Source organism: Microplitis demolitor, chromosome 3 (genome assembly GCF_026212275.2).
Source record: "Microplitis demolitor isolate Queensland-Clemson2020A chromosome 3, iyMicDemo2.1a, whole genome shotgun sequence".
Taxonomy (NCBI): domain Eukaryota; kingdom Metazoa; phylum Arthropoda; class Insecta; order Hymenoptera; family Braconidae; genus Microplitis; species Microplitis demolitor.
In genome coordinates, this window is record NC_068547.1 from 765,655 (window position 1) to 779,490 (window position 13,836).

Consider the following 13,836-nt stretch of genomic DNA (forward strand, 5'->3'; position numbering starts at 1 on the left):
GTGCATGTACATAAATATATTTAGATTGAGGTTTTATTTATAAAGCAGTGGTTATGGTTATCATTATTATTATTATTATTATTATTATTATTATAGTGGATGCTACTAAAATATATCGATGAACAGGGCGTGTCACCGCAGGAAACAAGTGTCCATTCATTATCAAGTGGTGAACGATGCGGCACTCCGTTACATCCAAGTACCAGGTGTCTGCATCCCATCCTAACTTGATGATGACTTGAAAGGAACCGAGATCGCGTGTCGAGAGACGGTGCCGAACTCGCCGGAACGGGGTCAGGTTTCCTTACATTTTTACCACCAATACCGATGTGGATTCACAAAACCGCGTGTTCGCAATAGCTCTCGTTTCCCCATTCACCACCAGTACTCACCTGAAATCAAAAAAATTAATTGTTTAAGCTTTTTACTCCCCTTTAAACCACCAGCATGCTATATAAATATATATTGATGAATTATTTTTAGCCACATTATATATTTCGCTCGGTACACATTTGCGGCAGTTAAGTAAATTGCAATACTCATTGAAAGTTTCGAAATAAATATATATTTATACTTAAAACCCATAAAATAACAGCAATCTTTACTCTTTTAATGCACACACTTTAAGAACCATTAAATTATTTTTCGTTTATAAATTTACAGGCCTGTATTCTTTGCTTTCAGAGCTAAGGAGTATGCTCTTATATACAATGTACATATACATATAAATATATAAGAATAGCTCACGATTGTACTCCTAAGACATTCTCTTATCTCCAACGCCTACGATGTACCAATCCACTCACCAAGATGGAGCGAAGGGGACTATCAACGTGCATTTTTTTATTTTATTCCCCAGCTAAATTCTGCTGGCTCTGCTCGTTCAATACATACATATATTTATGATATTATAATAATAATAATAATGAATAAATAAATAAAACTAAAATGATATTCATGGTTGAACTGTTCGAACGTCCTTGGTGTAAATAATATATAATACCCAAGTGGAAAGGTATGTGGCATTTCTGAAAACTAAACTGTACTCGTATAGCGAATTCCAATGCTTGTCGCGTCATCAGAATTATTATGCCATACACACCTTTCACCTCAGGTGTTACATATATATGCATAACAAGTAAAAATAAATATTAAAAAGTACATATGTCGTGTATTAAGCTGACAACACCTGAATTTAACAACACGGCTCTATTGTGTGTAAGCGAATTCCGTTTAGATGACATGAAAACTAGTGCGATGAGCTCCCAAGACTCTGACAATACATCAGCCATGTACCAGATGAATTTCATTGGATTACAATTAGGAGCGATGCAGACAACCGGATTAAAAGTGGCACTTGGCACCGATCGATTGCATATTCTATCGGTCGTTTATCCTCTCCGTTAAATATAGTCAGGACGTAAGCGAACTAGAGACTAGAGACCAGAGACCAAAGACTATAGGAACATGTGTGTAGATACAGATTATCTCTGGCAGTATTCCACCCAATGACACTTGTCTAGGTGCTAGATGCTGGGTATCTTTTATCTGGCTGATTACTTAACAGAGATCCGTGACTCTTGTTGTCTGAATCTTTTAGCTTAGTTGTGACTTCCTGAAATGCGTTTTGTCATATCATCATCATCATCATCATCATCATCATCCAAGGCCGAAGAACTCGGAAGAATTTAATAATACGTGGAATGGTTGCAGAGAAACGGCTGCAATTATTATTTAATAAAGGGGCCAAGGAGCAAGGAACGACCTCACTCTCGTCTTCATCTACGGGAGTGGCTCTCTGACTGCGGTTGTGCTTTACTGCAGATGCCTTTACTACTCTCCTGCTGATGTTGCACGGCTGCTTTCTTCTCTCCTACTACTACTACTACTACTACTACTATTACTATTACTATTACTATTACTACTAGGACTACTACTACTACAATGAGACATTAATGTATGTAGACATTTTCTTAGAGCCAGGGTCTACTCGCACATGCGAACATCAGCATGAACACCAGATTATTACGACGTGCATCCGCGGAGGTATCGTGGGAACTGGGTACACGCGAAAGTTTTTCATCTCAACACACACCTTTTATATATATATAAATATATCAATTATCGGACTCAATGATCAATACTTTCGATTTGTCAGTAACACTCTTCACATTTTTTAAAACGGAATAAATTCTGTAAATGCTGATAAGAATTTTTTATTTGAACTTATTGCGTCTGATTGTTCAATAGATTAATTGAAAAAAAAAAAAAATAGAGTTTGAAATGACAAATAAAAATTGATTCATCATCGTTGAGTGATTCAATGGATAAATATAAAGCATGATTCACGTGGTACCAAAAGTCTTGAGTATTTTAACGATACCGTTGGGCGATAAGACTAATTGCGGGCTACGGATAAAAGTAATATATATATTTTTAAAACTCTTTTTATTGCAACTCTAAACTTTACGACTTGTATCCGTGGACTTTTTTCAGCCGATTAAAGTTACATTGAGTAAGTTTTTAAATCTCCTCGAATATACTTTTTAAATCATTAAGCCAACTTCTGGTTTTTTGTTCTCCTTTTATTTTATATTTTTTTCCCTCAGATCTCATTGTCTCTGAAACACTAGTTTTGCTGGAATTACTTAACAAAAAGATAAGAATTTATATTATTTTTGTTTGAATTACTAGCTCGACAATTTAGCGGAATTACATAACGGTGAGGACTCTCGGGCGTCTCGGTGCGCTGCCCTCCGCTGCGTTTAAGATTTTATTTTCCAATGAGCATTACTCTAATCTATATATATATATATTTATAGATATAACGGATATTTTTGGACGTAAGATAAATTAAAAATAAATTATGGAAAATAGGCAAGTGTCTATTGCTCGCAACAAAGACAAGCACGCACGTGAGAAATATATATAACTGATAATTAGTGTAGAGCTAAAGTGATAAATTATTCACATAATGCTGAGAGAATTGTTGGATTTAATTTTAAGTGAAGGTGTAAATGAAAACGGAATTGGAAAAGTTAACCTGCCAGGTAAGAAGATTACGCAACTCGGACTCGACACCGGGGCTTGCACCTCCTCTTAGAAGCGCGTTGTTACGTGGTGGTTTTACTCCGACTCAACTCTCGTACTCGCATTATTATATTACGTCAAGAGAGTTTAGAGTACTGTACAGACTACAGAGTTTGTGAACAGCTCGTACATGCCGAACACGCGTGGCGTGTTCCCGATGCCAGACCGTTCGTTCCACGGTCTCTTACATAATGCGGATATCCACCAAACTCAGTCACCCATTCGCTCACTTTACATTCTTTTTAAATTATTTATTTTCATCTCCTCCCACTCGTATGTTGATAAGTTGTTTTAAATTACTTGTTACAGTTTTTTTTAGAAAAAAATTATACACAGGAGCCGGTGATGAAAAATTTTTTAGGATAAAAAATCTACGGCGCAGGTGCGACTCGTGCTAACAGCATCGCGTGTATGTTTTTTCAGAATCCGCACAAGTCAATGACCTCATATTAACACTCAATATTCGTGTTTATACACGTGGAAATTTATGGAAAAATTTGAAAAAAAAAAAAAAAAAAAATGTGTTTTTGCGGAATTTTTTAAACGTCATTTAATATGCGCGGCGATTTTAAAAAAGTATGCTCTGAATATTTAATAATTTGTGATTTAGTATGCGTACTGTGAATATGTTGAAAAAATATATGCATATATATATATACATTATTAATAATATTTTATTGTAAAAAATAATAAATTGTAGTCTGGTTAGACGTTGTCGAAAAAATATTTTATCGCATTATAATTTAAAACGAAAAATAATATTGACCCAATTGTTTGACGTATCAGTAACAGGAAAGCTGTGCAAATAATAAGATATTCGAAAAAATTTGCAGAGTACACAGTTTTGAAGTAAGAGCTCTAGGAAAATAAATAGAAAGACCGGAGAAAGATGTACAGTATAATAAGAAAAGATATTTATTACAAAATCCAGGTAGGCGATTTTAGAAAAAAATACGTACTTAACAACAAAGAGGATATCTTTCTGCGAACTGCAGGTGTTTGAAGGACGAGCCCAACCAGGTCAGAAACTCATTTTTTCAGACAATAAAAACCCTGTTGGAGTAAAGTGCACTTGAAATTTTATTGTCCTCCAGGATCCGGACAATTGGAGGGGAAGTGTCATTGAGACTGGGTAACAAATTTAAGAAAAAAAAAGTAAAAAAAAAAAAATACACGGTCTAGCCAACTCGACAGACTTACAAGACCACAAGATTATCATGTTCAAGTGGTACAAGCGGTAATAAATTTATAAGAGAAGTAAAGTATCACACGATCTCACTTGCCATGTAAAATAGGTCTTTTCTATCCGAGATATAACGTCGCATAGACGAGAGTAGTTTTGAGCCAGAGGCATCCTCGTCTACTTAAAATAGACCTGCTCTCTCTTTCTCTCTCTCTCCCTAAAAATCTCTCTCTCCCTCATAAAATGTATGCCCTCTTTATTGGTTCTCGTCCACTCTAAATTCCATCGAGTCTTACGAAAATAAAATGCCTGTCACAATGCTCGATAAGGAAAAATTATAAATATTTGTACCAGGATACGAATTCGACATCATGACGTACGTTAACGATTACTCCTGCTGCTGTTGGTTTTATAGATGGACTGACACACGCATGAACAATACATAACACAAGTGTGTTGATAATGCAAGAGTGATTAATGAGCCCGTTTATCTCCGATTAATCTGACTGTTATTTATTACAAAAGGTGTTGAAAATGTTTTTTTTTGTTTTTCGTTATCTTCAACCCGTCTATGTAACAGTTTGACACAAATATGTATCAGTAATAACGATAAAATAAAATATAAACATATACTCCAAATGAATGAGGAAACCATATGGAATTTATTACAGGGTTCTGCAGATAAATGGAATCGAAAATGTGCAATTCTATGGCAGAAGCCGAGCATGATGTTCTCCCATTGTAATCCGACTTCCGGTATAGTATATTACTATATACGTCAACAGTTGAACCCGGCCAACTGTTATAAACCGGACAATAGAATAGTTGTGGGTTGCAGTACTGTACACAATGTATGAGTCTCGTAAATGAAAAGCTGCTTGGAATAGTAGTTGTACATATATGTGTACATATGTATGAAGAAGTTGTAGTGGTAGTAGTAGTAGGTAGCATGTAAGGAAGGCAAAGAAAACAGCGAGACACATAAAGTATAAAAAGAGGATCCTCGTCGAGGAGTACGGACATTCGATACTCGAAACTTCACCGGACAAACTCTCACGTTCGCCCTCTACTCAGCGACTCGGTGTCTAACTCTCGTCACGCCTATCGATTTACACGGCCATTCTCACTCAACTTGTCGACGAATCACGTTAAAGACTTGAGCAAAAAGCTAAAAAAGAAATGTAGATATATATAACAACATAATACTGTAATAATAATAACAACAAGTTAAATATGAAACTGTAGACTCACAACTGATAAGGTGATGAGTAAATATAATTAGATAAGGAATGTGAGACTGAGACAGTTATTTGAATTTATCAACAAGAAAAATAAAACTACATGGAATTCCGATTATTAACACGATAAGGTATTAATTTAATATCTGATCTTCGTACAGTCGTCGAGGTCATGGTCTTTAGTCTGCACTTGGGAGTAAAAACCAGTGTAAAATTTAATATAAATTTATATTTACTATCATCTGACTTTTAAATTTTCATTACAATCGACGCAGACATATTTAGCTTTCAAAATACTGGGATACTTGCAATTTAGCTTATCCTTGAGTCTATCTCTGCGGTTTGTTAACCTGGCAATTACATAAATAAATAAAAAAACATAAATATTTTAAAAACTCGTCGACATTATGCGTATTATTGACACAAAAATTAAATACGCTTTCTTCAGTAATTTATTGTGAATTTATTGTCGCGTGTCTATGTCAAGGATCTCTAATTTTTAAATTTATTTATTTATTTATTGTAATAATATATTTTTTCCCGCCGGATAATTAATTGACATTTTTATTAAAAGTTAAAAATGTGAACAAGGAAAATGGCTGATTCTGGGAGAAGATGTTGGCTTTCTAAATTCGTATCGATCGCGTCTCCTAAGTAAAAAAAATAACAAGAAGAAGAGAAGCGTCACTTTCACCCTGCTCCGTACTCCTCGATACGATGGATCTCATCGTCTTTATTTAACTTTTTTTAGCTTACACAGTATGTAAGTAAAAGGTCCCAGCGACAAGGGAGATTTATCCATGTACAAGTACATATATACTTATATTCAGAACAGAGCTCTTGAGATTGCTGGTATGGTGTACGTAGTGAATCAGGCAAATGAGTCTTGGATCTCACGATCTAGATCACCCCCACACTCTCATCCAATCTAGCGAGAGTTTCATTACCATCAGTATCTCTGTAAATAATCTAACAAGTAAAATCTCTCGTGACTATAAATACATACAATATATGTGCATACACACACTCATAAATACCTCCAGTGATTAGCTTAATATCATTATATTTTTAATAACCACAAAAACCAGCATCGAATATTATAAATTTACAACAAACATCCTTTTTCGCAAGACCGCCGAGGATTTACGCTTTCATAAAAATTTATAAGCAGCCTTCCGCCCCCTCATCCATTTGCTTTGCTATTGACGGGTGTGAGCATGTACTGTATATATATATATATATATATATGACTTGCATCCCTCTTGTTTATAATCCCTCCGGATAGGAGTTTATTGTGCTTGCCACGTACTAAAAATTGTAAGTATACCGAGGACGTTGTTGTAACGGCACTCCCTCAACTTTATATTCTTTCATTCTCCCTCTTTTAATTTTTTCGACGTACTCGACGACCTCATCCTCATCCTCATCCTCATTCTCATTTTGAATCTCCTCCTCTTCCTCTTCCTCCTCAAGCTGTTCTTTGCCTTTGCGTCTCTTCTTTTCACGTACGACATCGTGGCTGTATATTGCGTGCACACGAAACAAATGTCCCTAACTCGTGACACGGACATATATCCCATCAGCTCAATACACAACACAAGGACTGGAGTAGACTCGACAGCACTCAAATTTTCAGCCAAACGGTATATTTATATCTATATATACATCGATCCTCGCCACCCCTGTCTCGTTTCCGTCGCCTTCAAATACCGCTCGTTCGTATATAATTTTATTTATTTTTATATGTTTATTTAATAGCGTAGTCGATGTCGATGTCGTCTCTCGCGTGAATTTGACGAAATAAAAATAACGACTTTTAGGAAGTCGTAAAATTGACTTTTTCGGTGGTCCCACACGGGAATGACGAGACGTAAATATACACGTGCTCGAGTAATCCGATTCAATGAACAAGATGAGACCGGTTTTTAATACTTTACTCGCTAAAAACAAAATAATTTAAGTGTAACATAATAATGTATTTTTTTTTTCCATTCAGATAAAACCATAATAAATATCTTTATATATATATAAATGTATTAATGAGTTTAATGTACTGATGAAATTTTTTTGGAGTAATTGAACGGTACTTTTACCACCGGATGATATTACCATTCAATTGTAACTTTATTAATATATATGATTTCATTATATATTTATATATATGTACAATAAGAAGTAGTAGTAGTAGTAGTAGTAATAGTAGAATAATTCCATGTATAAATTCTAGTGTAGTGTTGGCTTATTATATATATATAGACATATCTAGTGAACTATGAATGTAATGTTTTTAAACGGTACCATGACCGAGGCCGTGTACTCTATGAAAACTCTAGAGAATCTTCATTATTATTGAGCATTGAATATTTTATTAAATCATTGTCAGATTACATCTACGCTACATATACCTATAGGTATTTATATACCCGTATATATGTATATCTATTGTGCTGAAGAAAAAGATTGGTTGGGAAAATGAAAGTTTGTAGTTGATTGAAACCTGTCAGTTTTAATTACTATTGAGTAATTAAATGTAATTAAATATATACAACCTTCAAAGGATCCCGTCGTCCTCTCACCCGAGCATTGTTAATTCCAGCGAGCTAACAACCGTGTTTACTCATGTTTAATTATTTGCTCCGTTCAATGACGGCATAAAAAGATATTCAAATTTTTTGTTAGCCAGTGGGCCGACGTTAGTCAGCGGATGACTAGTTGGAGAATCCTCTTTCGGTACTCGATCGGGAGGTGAATCACTCGGATCCAGATTTGGACAGAGTTCTGTCGTAAGACTTGGCGAATAAAGAGAGATTCAGCATGAGAAGGGAAAGAGGATTGAGTTTGAATTGCTCTGATAACGAAATTCAGAATTGATTGGAATAGACGTGGATGTGGACTTTGTACGTTGGAGTAACGTCTGATGCGGCGGTGACGAAAGACATTGAGAGGAGTCGAGTTGAGTCTGCATAAGCGATAGATGTAAGCTGGAATGAAAACAAACATGACATAAAAAGGTCAACGAACTTTAGGATCTAATGATCGGCTGTTTCCGATCCATCTCAGAAGGACGTGGGACTCGTGAGATTATTTGCTGGTAAACACAAATGTATCTCTGCCTTCTTTGCCTCTTTACGTGTCTCATTAGGGCCATCGTCCAGCAAGTTATGCAATACATACATACGACTACGTTATATGTTATGCAGTCCAGCAGGAGTCGGAGTTGAAGTAGTAGACGTAGAAGTAGCAGCAGCAGGATCCAAGTGCAGCAGGCACGTGCCCCGATATCATTGGATATCACGTTGCGCCACGGCATAATAATAACAACAACAACAACAACAATAACAACGTCAACAGTAGTCAGTACATCTAACGGTACACGAATGTTTGCACATTTAATTTAATTGGGACTTGGATAAAAATTTGTCCCTGAGAAATTAACGTTAACGTGCGAGTGAGCGGAGCGGCAGCTGCGACAATCCAATTTGACAAATTAAACCAAGCCATATTTATAATTTGTACTGTTAAAGTAATTATAAACAATAATAATAATAAAAAATTTAATCTTCGCAATTCAAGCGATTTAGTGATTCTGACGTTGCGTAAAAAAATATACAGTAATGCGGCAACAGCAGTTGGAGCAAAAATGGATGACGGATTTCAGCGAATGCGCATCGCGTCCTCTTCTGATCCCTCTACTCCTATTATACACTAGCGTCTAAACCCCTCGGCTTATATATATTTGTATATATGTATATATATATATGTATGTGTAGACAACACATACAGAGGACGGTGGGTTACAACACATGGACGGAAACCAACACATGTATATTTAAATATGTGAAGAGTGTACTAAAGTGCTGAGAGCACAAGTATAGAGAAGTCTATTGATTCTTACCTTACGTTCGTATCCGTCGTCTTCCTTGGCAGCTACGAAGAGTAATATCCACGGGTTGTCGTAGGGAATCCAACTTCCGGTTCAGTAAATCTATTTTTTAAAATTCCACCAACTAAAATAAGTTCTCACTGTCGATGTGTCGCTTGCACTGGATTCCACTTAGACTTGTTACTTAATTACTCTTTGAAAATCTGCATAAAATAATAAAAATAATTTTGAATTTTTAAAAAATAATTATGAGAACATTCGCGTGGTTGAGGATGATGTTTATGGTTACGGTATAAGAGAAATATTGGAGTAAAAAATAAATATCGCAAGTAAACGGTGAGAATAACAAACACGACCGCACGAACCGGCTTGACGTGTAAGACTGAAAAGTTGACTACGGGAGAACTACAAGTCCGTTTACGCTCGGTTACGATCGCCGGCAGTCGGTTCCAGAATTTTAGTGGGGGAAACGCCGAGAGAAACGCGCTAGATGCTTTGATGACGAGAATACTAGACGAGGACCAAGACCAGGACCAGGACGAAGATCAAGACGAAGACGAGGACCCAGAGCAAGACCAGACTGAGCCCAAGACCAAGACCAGAACCAGGACAGGAATCTACGATTTTATAAATTAAAGTTAAATCGAATTTTAAAAAAAAAATAAAATAATAAATTGAGTTATAGTAAATTTTAAAAAAATATCAGATGCTGAAGCCGTCTTGGTCTAACGTACAAAAACCGGTAGCGCAACGTTACAACTCAGCCTTCTGGCTCTAATAATAGTGTAGACACGATCCATGCTATGATGATGTTGCTCCCAGATTAAATGCCGTGGATTCTCGTCGGGAAGAGACCAAGGTTGAGAGGTTCCTCTTCTTCAGCTCCAGCTTCAGTTCACTTTATTATTTTTATCCCCCTCGTCTCTCCATATCATTATTATTATTATTATTATTATCGTCATTATTATTTTCAGGCATATCACATAGAGCAAGACACACTGCCCGAGACATCGGAAATTATTATACAGAGAAAACTGATTTCACGGAGTTTCCGTATCACATACACTTTTATAAATTATTTAATTCCCTTTTAAGTAATGTAATATAACGCAAGACGGTTTACTTAATATAATTCGACATAGAATAGCCGGATGAGTATCATCTCCGGTCTCTTGTGAGCTTTAAATTTTTTTATTTTTTTCCGGCACTCCAATTCGCTGCCCATATGTGAGTTATATTTTTCTCACTGTGTGACGTGTGTTATTGTCTTTTTTAATAATGCAATGTCTATATACAATACAATACAATAATAATAATAATAATAATGGAATATCCGTAATAAATAAAAAAACAAATTACCGAGAAAATTAATTCAAATGTAATGGCCGTTTCATTTGAGTTTATTCGTTTGTTAAAGATATTAATAAATTCCGAATGAAAATGGCTTGTCTGGTGTCTTTTTCTCTTTCTCTCCTTGACTCTATCTGTGTACATGCTAAAGGCACGCGTTAGTAGTGTCTTAAATCACAGGGCATTGCCGCTCTGAATGCATAGCACCACTTATCATTTACCCAGCGCTTGTATTATTTGTAATGTAATATAATAATAACGGCGATGACGATGGCTCAGTAAATAAAAAATAAAACCGAGTTATTATATTAAGCTCTTTACGTTTTTCCTTAATGCAGAGTAGAGGACGTGAGTTCTTCCTGATGGCCGCTGAAGTAGTGTAGAAGGAACCTGAATTTTTACAAAGAACTTGACCGCGAATTCCGGTTCTGCTGTGGCCCAGAGATAATATTTTTTATATAAATATATATCAGGTTGTTTGCATCAACGGACGAGATATCAAAATTATTTTGACAGCCTTGAGAGATGTACAATAGGAGCTAGAAATAAAAACAACGATAGATAGTCTAATGACAGGTTTCCTGGCCTGTCATTTTGATTAAACAGAAATAATTAAAAAATATTTTAAAAACTCAATAACCTTGTCACGGATTGGATGACAGTAATTGAGATTTTATTCATCCGTAAAAACAACAAGAGTTGAATTTCCTCAGGCACTCTTTCTACCTCTGTCTTGTATTGAGCTCGGACTCTGGCTCTGGCTTTACCTCGGGCTCGCTTCATTCGCGAGTAGTGAGGTCTTGTACTAATTTATTGCGAGGCACATTCCCAATCGGCCCGCACGTGGCCCTGTGTATCAGGCGGGAGAATCATTCGATAAGAGGGGCCTTATCCCAACACAACCGGTTTTAGATTGTTATACGATATACCAGAGTCGTTGCCCGCCTTTAAGATACTGCTCGATCATGAAAATGATTTAAAGACTCCCCTAATTTTTCTCAAAACCATCTTTTACGTCCTGTATAAATACACCGTCATACTATAATTCAACCCCACTTTATACTTTGCAAGGTTTCATGGAAATCAATAACTATTGTATTTGTCCCCGTCCCTATCGCTCGGCTTTCATTTAATTTTGACATCATATCTCTTCATCCGTTTTTTTACAAAAATATCAGTAAAGAAATCAATATAAAAAAATTTATCAAAGTTTAACTGATAATTAACTTTGTCAATCAAAAATTAGTCTGATTTGTTTAAAAATAAGTGAAAAGTCATGAACAGAGTGAAATTTCTCCCCCGATCTTCCTTGCATTGGAAATCTCGAAAAGCAAATCCTGCAATGGATGAGTTGAAACAATGATAATAGAGATTACACACATAAAATACAGTGATGATTCCGAAAATGGATTAATCGTGGCTTTGTTTCGAAAGCGATCGCTCCCGATTAGGCGCCAAATCTCTGCTCTCTCCTTTATGTCTTTCGTTTTTACGGCATATCGCGGGAATCGCGCTTTTTCCAGCTGCTATATAGGTTTACCCAATATAACTGTGAAGAATATGTATATATATATAGTATTCTCTCAGACCAGCGAGCACGGAAAATAGTTTTAACGGAGAATAGATAGAGCATTAAGAGTCATCTTAATAGTAACTCTGTACATACTGATCGGTTGGTTGGGTTGTTTGACGAGTGCGATCTCTTCCGTGGCATTACATCGTCGATCGCTTTCGAGTCCGATGGGCACGGCTCGATAGACCAAACACGCGATATACCCGACACGTACCCAGCTCTTTTAGTGCTAATATATATACGGATATGCATAAAATAGCATACGGCAAATCATCCAGGATTTAATTATGACGAATGAGGAGGAGAAGGTTGTTAGGAGGAACGGTAGCTCGCCGTCCTCTCTCGATAAACAGGCATATTTTCCAATATAAATAATAATTGCCGGGTCTGGTTGCGAGTAGATCGGCGAAACGTGTCGATGTCTACTTGATACACGTATCTACTTGATTAATGATTGTTAAGTCGTTGCGGCTATTGCTCTCTATACCCAGTACATGTGCACATTTACATCCACACAAACGATTATGCTAATTTTCAATCGCTAAGTAAAGATACTTAACATTACACTTTATTTTTAAATTATTCCGCGGTTATATAGCAAATAAATTTTATTTAAAATATTATTATATAACAAATTTATGTATATGTATGTGGATGTCTATGTAATAAATAAGTAAGCTAATTTAGAGGAAAATTCGAGAGCGGAAAATTTCACAGCATGACAAAATTACTCGTCTCATTTTAAATTCAAACTTTCTAGTGTGTTGCACGTTGTAGGATAGGAACATTCTCGGGTCGTCTGCCAAAAAGAAAGTGCAAACGAGAGTGAACTCATATATATACGTATAATATATACATTTATATGCATATGTATCTATATATCACTTGTTAAGTTATTCGGCTGGTAGCGAGCGATGAAAGTGATGATTTCTCAGTGTGTTTAAATTATAAAACACTGAACGCCTTTTGTTTGTAATAAAAATTTAAAACACTTGTAAATTGTATTGTACACAAGACTTGCTGGCTACTGTGCTCGAGTAAACTTATATATGTGCTTGAGCCAGTTTGTAGACAACAAGAGCAGAGTGGCGCAGTGGAAGCGTGCTGGGCCCATAACCCAGAGGTCCGTGGATCGAAACCACGCTCTGCTAGCATTTATTTTTTTTTTTTTTTTTTTTTTATTATTACGTACTCAATATATCACCAAAGTCATACGGTCTTTAGGAGTAACCCGAGGTAAATTAATTGTTTTTAATTATTTAAATCTGATGGGGTGTAAATAAAAATCCACGACAGATTATTATTGTATGCCACCCATGCAGAGAGACAACGGTTTGGGAGTTCATCTGAGTTCACGAGCACAAATTCCTTTCTGAGGAGTTGGGCATTGTCCTCCTCTGCTTCTTCCTCCTTGTCCTCCTCCTCCACATTCACCTCCACCTCCACCTCCACCTTCTTAATGCCTCCTTCAACTCTCGAGTGTATGGCACGCCCAAGAAATCGAATGAACGTCGCGATG

At 36.1% G+C, this 13,836-nt stretch overlaps 1 protein-coding gene and 1 non-coding gene across 2 annotated transcripts in view; one reads left to right on the forward strand and one right to left on the reverse strand.

The window, feature by feature from the left end:
* LOC103576175 (J domain-containing protein DDB_G0295729) overlaps positions 1 to 9,763 on the reverse strand; it is a 41,822-nt gene extending 32,059 nt beyond the window's left edge. Inside the window, exon 1 of the mRNA XM_008556270.3 lies at positions 9,407 to 9,763. The gene's annotated coding sequence lies outside the window, so the exon portion shown is untranslated. The remainder of the gene's footprint in view (positions 1 to 9,406) is intronic.
* Positions 9,764 to 13,396: 3,633 nt separating this feature from the next.
* On the forward strand, positions 13,397 to 13,468 carry Trnam-cau (transfer RNA methionine (anticodon CAU)). Its single transcript has one exon. It is a non-coding gene; the product is annotated as a tRNA-Met (tRNA).
* The last annotated feature ends 368 nt before the right edge of the window (positions 13,469 to 13,836 follow it).